The sequence below is a fragment of the Alligator sinensis genome, unplaced genomic scaffold (genome assembly GCF_000455745.1).
Source record: "Alligator sinensis unplaced genomic scaffold, ASM45574v1 scaffold264_1, whole genome shotgun sequence".
Lineage (NCBI taxonomy): Eukaryota > Metazoa > Chordata > Crocodylia > Alligatoridae > Alligator > Alligator sinensis.
Window position 1 is genome coordinate 4,044,651 of NW_005841831.1, and position 14,505 is coordinate 4,059,155.

The window sequence follows — 14,505 nt, forward strand, 5'->3', positions numbered from 1 at the left end:
GCTCCGCTTTGCTCCGCCGCCGCGCGGCTCCAGGAGACGGGCCTTGGCCGATGGCAGCGGTTGTTGCTAAGGTGCCGCCTTGCCTCGGGCGCCTGGCTCAGTTCTCCCTGGTGCTGCTTTCCTGGGCCAAATGCCAGGAAGGTTATTCCCGCTCTTGCTGCGTAGCCTGGTGGAGAGGACAGCCAGAGGCTTTCACTGGGCAGAACTCACCCCTGTGCCCCCTCTTCTGCGCTTCAGTCCTCCTTGGTACCTCACGCCTTGGTACCTCAGCTGGTAGTCTGGTACCTCAGGCTACCAGCTGCCCCGGCTGTTTTCCTCGAGGGTCCTGCCATGAGATCACAGAGAAAGGGGGGCCCTAGAGTCAAAGAGGAGTTGGGCTGGACGGGACCGGCAGAGGTCATCTAGTCCAGTCCCCTGCCCCAAGCAGGATCACCCCTGTCCAACACATTTTCTACAATCCATCATGGAAACCAGGGGTGGACAATGATTTGGGCTAGAGCGCTGCTTAGCGGGTTTTAGTGAGCTCTTGTGGCCCGGGTCAGCATGCCCCCCACCCCCAAAGGTCACCAACGTTTCCTAAGTGACTCTGCTCCATGCTCGGCAGGGTGGCTGGGACGGGGCTGCAGGCAGGCAGAGTGACATCCAGGAGCAGGACGGGCAGGCTGGGCCAGGGCTGGGATTGTAAAGCCATGATGGCACAGGATCAGGGCTGAGTCACAATCTGCTCCCCATATGTCCCTGTGACGGGCACCAGTTCTGCAGACAGGGGCATGTAGCTCTTCCCTGGGCCCCAGCCCCATGCTGTCACTGGCCCACAATCCTGCGGTCTCTACGGAGTCTTGTTGGGACCTGTGCAGGCAGGGTGCATGGCCAGGTGGATGAGATGGGGCTGCAAGTGGGCAAGGAGTGGTGTCCTGGACGGGTGGGTGGGCCGGGATCTTGGGGCGGTGGTAGCATGGGTCTGGGGCTCCAGCACAGAGCTGCAGTCTGCTCCCCACATGCCCCTGCCCATGCAGGTCCCACCCCTGATGATGGGTGCGGAGTGGATGGGCTGGGGTGCCCAGGCAGTGGGGTTGGGTTTGGCAGCAACAGCAGCCAGAAGGAGCCGCTGCTGCTGGGGCTGCCAGAAAGTGAGTCCAGCTCTACTGCATGCCTGGGGGTGGCAGGACCAGCCACACACACCATGCCCTGGACTGCCCCTCACACGTGGGATGGGCGAGGTCAAGGGACACAGAGTCAGATGAAGTCTTTTGCCATATTTTGCCCACCCCTGATCTAAATTCTACCTAAGACTATCGCCAATGCTATAGCATGCAAGGGTGATTGCTCTTTAATTCTGATCTACTTGGAGAAGTTGGAAGGCTGGGAAATAAGGGAGTAAAGTATGTTACTTAGTGCCTTTGATGCTTCCCTCGGTGTGGTGTTTCTTCCATGTCATGGTGTAGGCAGTGGAATAAAGCTGTATGCTGGTCCTAATTCTCATGGTGGAAACAGGCAGGAGTCTATCCAAGAACCTGTGAGTGTTCCCAGATATATACGGGTGCCCCAAGATGTGGCTCAGGCCTTCATATCACTCCCTGGGCTCTTGCACGGCAGTCCAGTTGCCTGTGGGGATGCCTTGTTGCTATGCAGTTTTATTGCTAGTGTCAATAACCATCCTGCTATATCCCACTCTGAATGAGGAGGTAGCATGCAGCCAGGGGGTTGGGGCATAATGCTGGCTGGAGTCTTCTAACTCTTGGACATGCTCCATAATGTGAAGTCCATTCCCATTCAGATCAGTAGTTCTGAACTGGGGTGTTGTGAGCCACTTCCAGGGATGCTGTGATGTCTGTGTGGCTACAGCCAGGTTAAAATTCCTGTGGAGGTAGATGCGGAAGCAGTTGTGGTAGAGCCCATGTGCTTCCTGCAGCCTTCCCTGGTCCAACCCCACATGCTCCCCCATGAAACAGAGATGCCCTGGGAAAATGGGCCTATCCTGCACCCCTCTATTTCTGGGAGGAGCATACAGGGTCGGACCAGAAAAGCGCGCGCTCTGGCTGCAGCCCTCTGCATTGCCTGTCCAAAGGGGTCTGGCTGGGCAGCAGCAGTCATTTGTATTCCTTACTAGATGAGTCCTGCTGTGCTGGAGCAGACCTTTGCACTAGCTGGATGGAGAAGCTGGGTGTGGGAACCCCCAGGGCAAGTAAGACTGCATTTCTTCCCTCCTCCCAACCCGGAGGCACAAAGGAGTTTTGTCCAGGGCTCAGAACTCATTAGGTAAGCCTATGCTCCTGTCTGTTTTAGGTTTGCCAGAAAACCCTAATACATGATGAAGCTTGTGGTACATCACCCTGGTTGCGAACCACTGAGGCAAGTGGAGGCAGCAATGGTTCTCAACTGAGGTGCTATCAAATTCAGAAAAGCTGTGGAGGGTGCCTTGATTCTAAAAAAGGGTGAGAACCACTGACCCCTATAACACTGTACAGCAACTTGTTTTCTACTTATCCCCTGATATGTGGCAGGGGCCAGAGATCGTTCAGAGTCCTCCGGATGCCACTTTGCTCCTGTTCACTTGGCTGAACTCATTTTTTATTACCCGCTACACCAGGGGTGGCTACTTGTGGTGCACACACTACAAGTAGCATGTGAGCCCTGGGTGCTCAGTAAAGGGAGGTGGAGGAATGGACATAAGAAGAATTGAGCCTTTGGCTACTTGGAGCGAGCGGGGACAGGTTCTTGCTGCAAATGAAGGTGCCAGGTGTCAACACTAAGAGTCAACCCGTCCCTGGCTCTGTAGCTGATGCCAAATTTAGGGCTTTATATCCTCACTCGCCATATTAACTGTGGTGGTTGCAGGGCCTGGCTGTTGGCAGTGACACCTCTCTTACAGCAGCATCTGGCTTCTGCTCCACCCTGCTCAGCTCAAGGCCCCCCTGCCTCCATCCCAGCACCCAGGGTGGAAAATCTTTCAGGTATACCTTTGGGGGGCAGGAATCAGAATGAGCAGAGTGGGGAAGGTCAAGGCCTAACTTGTGCCCTGTCTACCAAGAATGCTCTACACAAAGCAGCTCAGGAAAACATATCATGCAATATAGTTAATAGAAAATGGTTTAAGAAATCTGTGACTAAAATCTAATGCCATTGGTATGTGGCTCTGGAGTCCCATGGGAGTAGGGTTTGGCCCATGTTGCTTAAGTCTTACTGACATTGAACTTGCAAGTCCCCCCTCCCCCACAGGGAAGCGTGCTTGTTTGTGAGATCTTCTTCTAAAAAAGGGAAAACGTGCCCTCCGGGGCTGTGAGGTAACGTTTGTGCGTCACTGACGCACATCTCCTTGTGATGTAAAAATATCTAAATGAAGGTCTCAAGGGACTCTCAGACAGATACCAAAATTACTTTCTCTTCAGTAAACAGAAGGTGGTTCTAGGAGGAGACTTTGTTATAAGCAGAACTACTTTAGATTCACATGCTGGTTTATGCAAATCTTGTGTTCCGATCGCTCAGAGATGATCTTGTTTGCAAAGCTCTTTATCTACTTTTATCCCGCTATTTCCCCTGAGTTTGCTTGCAGCACTTTTAAATAAAGTATTGGTTTCCTGGTCCAGTCAACCTGGGAGACTTTGATAACATGTTGGTTAATGATTATTTTGGGCGATTAGTACTGAGAATGTTTTCACTTTTTTATGTATTCCAGTGACAGACAGCAAGTAGCCATTTTCTTATGTACAGCTTAAACGCAGAAGCTCTTGCCTAGACCCAAGGGCTGAGATCTGCCAATGGAATTAAGTATGGCAACACCATACCTAAGTTTAGGTGTTGGCTCTGGGCATGGAATTCAACCCAATCCAAGCCCAGGTACCTTGAGTGCCCGGTACACTGAAAGGGGAGACGTAGGTACCTCAGGAATGGGGTTTTCAACAGCCAGCACAGCACACTGGTTGGGGAGATAGCAAGCCAATAGGAAACACAGAAGAGAGGTGTGTGCCTGAAATCCCTCCTCGCCGCCAGACTTCAGCACCTGCCTTGCAGGCTTGAGGCAGAGGTGCCAACAGGAGACTGGGATTCATAGCCCAAAACTCCCTCCTGGACTTAGGCACCAAAGTCATTCCCTTGTGTACAGATTTGCTCCTCTCCTTTTGAAGATGGCTGGTGGTGGTGCCCAAGTTTCAGATGAGTAGCTTTGGGACTGAAAAAGGCTATTACGCTGACCTGGGTAGACTCTTAGCCTAAGGTAACGTAAGATGTGCTCTTTAAGTACCCAGTGTAGTCAGTGCTATCATATTAGCAGCCCCCAAACTTACTAGGTCCCTTCCTTCTTGAGACTTCCAATATCTAGTTCTGGCCCTGCTGAAAATGAGTAGAGGTTGCAGCCCTGAACCTGACTGGGTTCCTTTGTTTTCAAGTTTTTAAGAGCAGCCCTTTGACAGCTGCTTCCCCTTTGCTCTTTCTGGAGCAGTTAGACAGTGTATATGACTGCTTATAAAGTAGACATGGATTTACAGCTACCATGCACTTAACTGGAATAATCTTAAATTACAAGGCAGAGAGAGGGGCTAAAAGATACTACACTTTTAAACAGCTTTGCTATTAAATGTTATGCAGACAACGAGAGTATATTATGATGTAAGCACTGGACAACTGTTGGGACGGGTGTTGTATTATGTAGTTAAGCGAATGATGCACTTATCCATGTAAGTGGAGTGCAGTGCAGTAGCCTGGTAGTTGGGGTCCACCCCAAGGCTCTGAGGTGGTTCACTGGGGTTTTGTGGCTTTCTCAGATTTTACCAGAATTGCACTTTAGGTGCTGAATCCTTTCTTGGATCTGACACTAAGTGTTGCAGGTGCTGAGAATCTTCATTCTTGCAGGAGCTGCTGCTGCCCACAACTGCCTGACAGCACGTGTACAAGACCAAGAATTAGGTCTTGGTATAATGAGGACCCTGGGCCTGATGCTGCTTCAATTGAAGCTGATGGCTTCTATCTTCAGTAGGAGGGAAATAGGTCCTCAACAAAGGACCAGCATTTGATACTGTGGTAAACAGACTGGTCTTATACCTTTCATTCAGGCAGATCACAAGCACTTCACAGACTGTCAGTACTGACCACAGGCTAAATAACATTCCTGGGGTAACCCCTCTGAAGTCATTAAAGTTACACCAGGCATAAAGTTAGCCTTGTTGATAAACTTTTCTTCACATACCGCTTACTGAGGTCAACTCAGTAGAAGCATACCAGCTGTCTGACAGCACCCTGTGGCACAAGATGGGAAAATGAAGGCTGTATCCTGCCAAAACTCAGGAGTCATTAAATGGACAAAATGCAGTTATGCCCAAGGAGGACTTTTAACTCCCTACTCTTGGAAATATCGGCTAGTTAATGACCAGAAGTGATCAGAACCCCAGTTTTACACTCTGATAACCAGAGACCAGCTGCTCAGTGTCTGCCAAGAACATAAGGGCCACAGCCTGGTAGCATGTTTATACTACATCAGACCATGCTAGAGAATGGTGCTATAAAAATGCACTCGCCCACTCTCTCATGCTTTTTGCATGCTGAAAAATATGTCAAGTAATTGCCATACTCACAAGTATACCTGAGCCTGAGAACCATGCTATGTATTGGCCAAAAAAGCAGCTACAGGGAAGTGGAGCAAGTGACTGGTGTGTCTTTTCATGACAATACTCATTAGCCCACTCCAATGCAGTGCAGACATAGCCTTACCTCCAAACACTCCTCAAAGATGACCCTGAGGTCTCTCTGTCTCAAAGCCTGAAAGGATGGATAAAGCTGTGTATGGTACAGGTTCTGGTCCAAGGCCTTAGGAGACTTTTACTGTATTCTTTGTGCTTCTCTAGACCATCTGTGACTGTAGGCAGGTCACTTTCTGTGTTTAGATTATAAATTATTTGAGATAGGGACTTTCTCATTGTTTCTGCACAATGCTGGCATAATGGGGCTCCAGTCTCTGTCAGGGCTCTTTAACAGTACTGGATCATCATCTCATTATGCACAGTGCCGCATCATTGTGATGTAGTATATTTTATAAGGTAATTTTAAAAGGGGCACCCTCAGTTCAAGCTGAATGTAAAGCTTATAGTCTGTAAATATTAATTCTTGCTAATTTTTTTCAATTTGCTAACTTGATAAATTGACCTCTTTCCATGAAATCCTTCCTTCCTCTTTCACGTCCTTTTGACAAGGTATTTAGCAGAATTCACAGATTCATTGGAATCTAACATGGCCATGCTGTGAGCACTTCTGCTGTGGCTTTGAATTTGTGACCTCTGAGATGTCAACTGTACACCTTAGCACCCATGGCATCCCAGCTCCTTTCCATGTAATGAAAAAATCTAATGAAAAAATCCTGAATTGCTTGCAACACTACAGAATTTTTATAAAGTAAAGCAATACATGCTTTTATGCTGAAATAAAATGACACCAGAAGTATACACTAGATTTTAAACTTTTTGATAATTTAAGGCAGTGCTGCCCAACTGGTGTCCCAGGGGTTGCATGTGGCCTGCAAGGTGCTAACTCATGGCCCCTGGGGCTCCTGCATGGCTGCTGCTCCAGCCATTGCTTCAGCTGCTGCTGCAGGGTCTCTGGGTTCCCCATCCCTCATCGTGCTTCTGCTTCCTTCCCCCAACCCCAGGGACATGGCATCATAGCCCACGGAGTCTGGGGCTCAAGGGACCCTACACAGTGGGGTTACCCATGCACTGAGGGGAACCTGGAGGAGCCCCTGCAACAAGGCAAGCATGGTGGGGGAAGCATGGGATATCCTGCCTGCACAGTGGTGGGGGAGTCTGTGCAATGCAGGGGGGAAGGACAGGAGTGGGAGGAACCTGTGCAATAGTCCCCAGGTGCTGAGAAGTAGGACAGACCTGATCCAAGATGCTCTAACAAGTTTATGGAAAGGAAATGAATTTGTGCAAAATGAGACTTGGAAAATGTTCCTTATTGTGTATTGTCTTTTTACTAATGAAGCATTAACCTGTGAAACTCCTTGCCAAAACATGTAGCTGACTTGAAGCACAGGATGACAAAGGAGCTTAGTTAGAGTAAGGACCTATATTTTTAACTGTGGACTTCCTTATCCAGGCACAATAGTGTGTGGCCAGCTTGTGCCCTGAAGCATGAAGGTGCATATTCCTTATGTGTTTACATCAACCACTGTGGGAGGGAGTGAACTCATTCTATGAAAGGCCTTCCTAGAATTCTCCATTTCCTTCACATTTCTGTGCCAGCTTGTATTTGATGCTTCAGGGGCAGGTACTAGACTAGTTCAACAATTGTCTGAATCAGTGTTTGCTCTGGCAAGGAGGAAAAGTGAGCATAGAAATACATCTTATGCTGTCACTGGGTTTGTTAAAACAAATCTCACACTGCCTGTGGTTCCTGTTTGTATGCCAAAATTCTGGTTTTGATACCTTCTTTCACTGTAAATGTGGAGTTCCTGGTGGGAGGTGGTTTGGAGGTTCTGACACCTCAAAAGTAAGTTTGAGGTTCTAGGAAAGGCAGGTAGGAACAGAAACATCCAGCTCAAGTTATCCACAGTGAGACTGACAATGGCAGCTGAGCTGTATACTTCAACTTTGGGTCTATATTCAACACCGAGGTGAATGGAGAAATTCACAATTAAAGTTTCTCTTGAGACTTGGGGAGGTAACATACCCGCAGGTCACATTTGTTCCCTCCTTGAGGCTTTCTTTACATTCTAGATCTAGAAACAATTTTCAGTATTCTTAGGTTCTCAGGCACAATTATATAACAAGTACTGATCAGGAGTGAAATCCTAAAATAGGGAAGCTGTAGCCATAGGATCCATAGGCATTTCAGTACCGCTTGAGGTCTTGATTTAAACCAATGCGCTCTTAATTCTTTGCCTCAGACATGGGGACTAAACATGCTATATAGGAAGTTTATTTCCTGAAATGTGACAATTAAGGGAGAAGTGGTCAAAACTGGGCTTATACGAGAAAACGTCTTGGAGCCTTAGCTATGGAGTTGCTGTCATGGTTCCATGCTGGAGACTCTGGTGGGACCTGATGAAACTCATTTCAGTTTCATACATAAGTAGGCATCTCGCAGGCAGTTTGCAGAATGAGCATCTGACAAATACAGTATGGCCATTGTAACTTCCTGTAAATCTTGAGACACCGTATTTAAATAAAGACCTTTTTATTATAGAGGTTTACTATATTTAGCGCAGGTTCCTCTGCTTCAGTCTGTAACTTGTGGGTTTGTACTTGAAAACTAACATAATCCACATAATCAACTAAAGTTAATCAATTTTTTACAATAGGCTTGGCTTTCTTTTACCTTAGACTTTTAACCAACCTATTCAATCCGAAAATTTCCATTTGTGGCTTTTCACACTCAAAATTGGGTAGGAAATTCCCCTCTTCAAGGGGGGTTTGTGCGAATGAAACATCTACTCAGATTTTAGCAGAGGAAATGCAAGTGTGAGTTCAGCCAGCCATACAACTGCTCTGTAAATGCAGAAGACATCTGCTTATTCTGCCTATATCTGCTACTTTGTTAAACTTCCATCAGGTTCAGAGCTCATGTATATGAGTCGGAAAGAAATGAGAATTGGTTTCTTTGCTGCGAGTCTAAGGTAAGATTTTGGTTGCAGAGTTGACACTTCTCCCTGTTCTTATCTTGCACCTGCACAGGAGCCCCTGGGGCTTGTGACGTATTGATTGCGTATACAGATGATGCCGCTGAATGGTGTCAGTATCTTCAGAATCTCTTCATCTCTTCTCGGCAAGTTCGAAAGCAGCGGATTCTGAGCTACAAGGTGGAGAGCGGGACTGCTATTCCCCATGAGGAGCTGGACCTATTCCGTAGTAGCCGATGCATCCTTGTGTTGCTCTCTGGTGAGCTAGTGCAGAACTTTTACATCCCTGCTGCCCTTCAGAGCCTTCAAGAAGCTTTGCATCCCCCACACAAAGTGGTCAAACTGTTTTGCGGTGTCACGGATTGTGACGACTATCTGACATTTTTCAAGGAATGGTATCAGTGGAAAGAGCTCACCTATGATGATGACCCTGAAGCTTACCTTGAAGCTATCAAGAAAGCTATTTCAGAAGGTAAGTTGGCCACCTTGGTTGCATGTTTTCTTTACCAGGGAGGCAGTGTGTGATGTTATTGATCTCCATTTTGTGTGCTGTAAAAGTATTTCCCTGAGTACACAAAATAAAGCAAATCCCATAAGCCTCTTTAGTCAAGGAAGCTCTCCAGACCAGAGCCCTTTACATCCACCCCACCAATGGGTTCTTCATTGGGAAAGATTCTCAACAACCTTCAGACAGTTCTTTTGTTTGGAATGCTTCATAGCCACTTATAATTGAAGAATCCCTAACATGGGCTCCTAGAAAGCAAGCTTAATTTTTCCAGTTAGGTAATAGTGTTTGTTTTACAGGTGCCAATGCATTTTCCAGTAGTTACCTTTGTACATCAAAAAATTCAGCCAAATTGGAAACGTGCTTCTGATCTGGACAGTGGGGAAAACATTGGCTTTGCTCTACCATTCCCACTGAAGGCAGTTACTGTTCACTATGATGCGTCTGACATCTGAAAAAGGCCAAAGCCCTCTTTTTAGTTCATAAGCAGTATTGGAGGTTCAATACGTACAGAAATGTTATTGGGCTCTAGAGAACCCTGAGCTGTGAAGCCCTGTCTGAGTCTAAACTTTGCCAGAGATCCGGGGATGCTCACAGTGCTGTCCTATCAAAAAGTTTTTACAGTAACAAATCAGGAGAACAGTGCTGGGCTTTAGGTTTGTGCTACAGCCAGAAATCTCTGTGAGTGCCAGTAATCTCCAGTAATCTCACAGGGGATTGAGAGCTGCTGGTATATCTCACAGTCTGAACCTTAGACCTTATCTATACTGGAAAGTCCTGCCTCTTTAATGATGCAATATAATTGTCAAGTTTGGCCAATCATACTTAAAAATATATTTAAGTTTTGCCACATGGGAAGGGGAATAACTGTCCTGGTATAAATCACTTTTTTACTGTTGTCATTATTATGGTAAAAAAATCATGCTTGTAAACAGAGTAGTCATAACAATAACATTATTTAGTATAGACCAGGTTATGTTCCCAGCACAGCTGAGCCACAGTAGCTCCTCCGTAGCTCAGGCTGCGGTGAAATATCTGCATTAGCTCAAATTTGGATCCCTCTTTCAAATTCACCAAACCTACTTTGACTTCAAAAAGGTTAGGTTTGGGAGCAAGGCAGGAGTTTCTCTGCTAAACTGGATGTGAATAGGGCAAAAGGGAGCTACACTTCTTTTCCACAAGAACCAGAACCAGATTTCAAAAGTCTATTTGCTGCTTTGCAGGGAAAAAAATCCTCCTCTAGGGGAGATATAGCACATGGTACTAACTTTTAGCTGATTAAAACATATTTCCAAAGTTAGTCTTTGGGAACATCTGTACAGCAGCAATTTTTCTGAAGCCTGTCAAAGGACCATTGGAAACCTATACCTTTAAAATGGGAGTAGGAATCAGCTGTTAGCTTCTTTGTTGCAAATAGCTGTGTCATGTAACTTGACTGATGGGGAGGCTTGTTAATGGGGGTTAGTGGGAGAATGTTAATTGCTGGATTGGTGGTCTCTTTATAAGCCTGGCAAATGTTTGATGGAGTTTCTCTAGTCCTTCCAAAGTGAGGAAACCCCTAGGAGAAAGAAGGACTTATCCTTATTCATCTTATTCTTCCAAATACCTGCTGTTTATCATTTTCCTTCCTGACATCCCCTGATCCTTTGATGGCTCCTAATGTTTGAGTGGCACCAGTGTGCACATGTGGCAGCAGCGTGCACTGCCCAAAACTGGAGCCCGGCTGGCCAGAGCCACGCTCCAGCTTCTGGCCAGGCTCTGCACACTGGATCACTGCCACTGAAGTCCTGGGAGGCCCTCAGGACCCCAGGTAAGGCTGCTGGGGGCAGCCCAGGTGCTGGCCCCAACCTCTCCTGCCCCACCTGGGGCAACTTGCCACACACCAGAGCACGCATGCATGGATGTTCCCTAGGGACAAGTAGCAGTGGCACAACTCACCCACTTTAAGTTAGAGGAGATGATTTTTCCCTAAGTTGCCAGGAACTGAGAATATAGTTAAGGTTAGACTGGAAAAGATGGCACCCAAGATAACTGCAGTTTGTTCCAGAGAAGTCACTTATGTGTACCCAAATACTAAAACAACAGCCAAACTATGATCTTATCTCATACAGACTGGGAATCACCTTATGCTGAGTCTTGTTCTGCATGCGCGTCTTCTAACTTAATAATATAAGCTCGTGTAGTTCCTATGGGAGGTGTGCTACCTCTTAATGCTAGCTGACTAGCTAGCAGCTTCTGGAATCATGGGTCTGACCTTCCAGGTTCTGAGCATCTACTGTGAAGTGCCAGATGGTCTCTGCACCTCTCAGGACCAGCCCCTATAGAAGAGATAGGAAATTATTCCATTCTGCATGGTGCTGTATTTGTCTAGTAGGGAACTGGTAAAATTCTTTCCGGTATGGATGACCATAATGTAGTATGATTGCTCTACAACTACAGTGAAACTTCTTGTGGGCAGGTGGTAGGAGTCTGATTTTCTCAGATGGAATCTTATAGCTTTCTCTATACCTATTCTTCTGAAAGGTAACATGCACTGAAACCACTGGCACTTGCCTGCAACATCAATTACAGCTAAATGCTATTTTTAATGAAGAGTGTGAGGTTTTGTGGTACAATTTTCATAATGAAAAACCCATCAAACTTTGTTTAGTTTCTTCGCCTGAACTCAAATGCATATATTGCCAATTGACTTTATTGTACTAGAGGCAAAAATTCATCAGAAGAAAAGATAGTGTAAATAAAATACCTCAGTTAAAACTAATTCCTATTTACCATGATGTTTCTCATAGTCTTTTTTCCAGGCAGTATGATTATGACTGGAATTACTTGCTTTATTCCAATTTTAACATTAACTCCCTCCTCCCCTCCCAACCTGTCTGGCACCTGGGACCATTTGAAGTATATAATGAGACACTTCTAAGATTATCAAAGCACACAGTTTTTTGTCACTCTGACTCTGAATTGTGAATCTGCTTAAAATATGTTATTCAAAACAAGATACAAGTGACATCTTCCATTAAAAATCCTTTCATTCACTGAGTGTGGATACACAATCCATAACCCGTCTCCTGCTGGACTGTGATATGATTGCAGAAAAGGTGGGATTGTAATTAAGGCTTTACGTAATCTTGGTTCAGTTCCAGTCTCTGCAACAGACTCCCTCTATGTTCTTGGGTAGGTCATTTAACCCTTCTGTGCCCTAGTTTGCAATTTTCTGCTAATCCCTTTCCCCACCCACTTCCATTCACATTTATGTCACGGGGGAGCATTAAATTAGGTTAATGCACATTAACCTATTTTAATGCATATTAAAGCATCACAAAAAACGGCGTTCTTTAGCTAATACACATTAAAATAGGTTAATGCACATTTTTCTAGTACCTCACAATGGAGGGTACCTGTAGACATGCTGGGAGGCTGCTACAACATGCTGTTACAGTTCATTGGAGGAGACTCAATTAATTGAGTCTGCTGGAGTGTGCTAATTAGCGTGCCAGCCTCCATGTCTCATGTATCAGTGTTCCTGTGCATCAGTTTATTTGAGGAGCATTAGTTAAAGTGCCCCTGCCACCAGGGACACTGATGCATGACATGCACAAGACACTGTGACACTTTAATTAGAATGGCTCCCCCACTACCTGCAAAGCACGTGTAAAAATGTCTGGAGGAGGTAGTAGATTTAATGTGGTTACTTAAAGTGCATTAACGAATATGTAGACATGCTCAGGGTGTCTCACTCTACAGTACCTACCATAATTCTAGTACAATGTGCCCTGATATTATCTGAGGCTTCTACTAATAATGTATCCTTGTCTGCCTGACCTGCTTGATCTCTTTCTATCTCTCATGATGGTTATAACTGGACATGTCCCACTGTAGTGGCAGCACCAGCAGCAAATGAACAATTAGTGAAATCTTAAAATTTCTGTTACTTGAATTCCTGACTGACTGAGCATGTAATAAAGAGCATCATAATGACAGGTAACTGGTAATATGCTATGTTTTGGCTCTAGAGTGGTAATGGTGGTCAGTACGTTTGGGCTCTGCTTTGGGGACTGCAATATTGCCTCCACTGCAGCTGCTAGTGTGGTTTACTTCATATTTCACTGCTGTGTCCCACCCTCAGATATCACATGCAGAATGCTATTTTAACTGCAGTGCTAGTTCTGTAGGAAGTCAGAAATGCGGAAACTCTTGTAGAGGCTGATACACCCAAGGTGATACTAGTACTTGAAATTGTGTAGCTCTTTAGTACTCACAAGGAGTTGTTGAGTGTTTCTGTTGTTTTCAGAGTTGTCATTTCAAGCACACCTACAAATTAACTTATTATGCAAAGCTTTCTGTACTCACATGAATAATTCCAGGTCTTCACCTGAAAGTGAAATGGGAAAGTGAGCTTCTGCTAGGATTCTTACTGAAATCTTCCCTGTAATAAGAACCATGCCCCAAGTTACTTAAAATTGAATTCTGTATCCAGAAATATAGTTCACATGTGGAAGAGACATGGAAATTGGAAAGTATGTCTGGAGAGGTCAGTTCTGAAAGACATCATATAAAGTGCTCTTTCAGGGGACTGGAGATGAGGGTAACTGTTTGATGTTTAAGTGAAAGGCTGTCGTAGACAAAAAAAAGGGTAGGAGACGTACTCTGGGGCAGATAGCAGGAATACTTGGGAGGTGATGGGCAGAAGGAAATGATCTGAGAAGCGGGTGGGACACGAATTCTGCAGAAACTTTTAAGATGATGGAGACAGCTCATAAGGGACTGAAAATTGACCCCAGATTAAATTGATGTGCAGTGAGCCTTGTTAGATAATATGAAAGCTTGATATAATCTTATGAAATCATGCACTGAGCCACCACCAGCAATGGAAACAAATTCTGTACCATTTGAAAATCCTGAGGAACCATGCTATGACACTCTTGTTAACCCTGTTGGCAATAAAGCCAAGGGATTCCTTTTTCCTAAGGCATTCCTTGGCACTGAATTTAGTTATTGTCTGTCCTAAACATTTAGAGCAGAGTAGCTCACACAAACTATTCATGTGCTAAAGACTTCAGTGACTTAAATGACAGGAAATAGAGTGATATGCTATAAATGGCCTGATTTTTTTTTTTGTTGGAGGGAACTAGAGTAACAGAAACCACACAAAATGTGTTATGTGCAGGAAGAACAGAGAGAGAGAATGCTAATTAATTTCTCAGTTCTCTTTTGGCCTGGTGAAACTATGAATGAAACTTCAGAGCACATGATACTACTTATCCAAATGATTTTACTTACTTACTTAGCATGTTGCCAAATTTCACCTGCACAGAGATTTTTCTCAACTCGGCAAGTATCTGACTCCACAAATCAAAGGCCTGATTGGTTGTTTAGCCTTACCATATGAAGGGAA

At 45.4% G+C, this 14,505-nt stretch overlaps 1 protein-coding gene across 1 annotated transcript in view; it reads left to right on the forward strand.

Moving 5' to 3' along the window:
• The window catches only part of PIK3AP1 (phosphoinositide-3-kinase adaptor protein 1), an 84,211-nt gene that overhangs the window by 680 nt on the left and 69,026 nt on the right, over window positions 1-14,505 (forward strand). The window contains exon 2 of the mRNA XM_014524619.2: window positions 8,661-9,077. The gene's annotated coding sequence lies outside the window, so the exon portion shown is untranslated. The remainder of the gene's footprint in view (window positions 1-8,660; window positions 9,078-14,505) is intronic.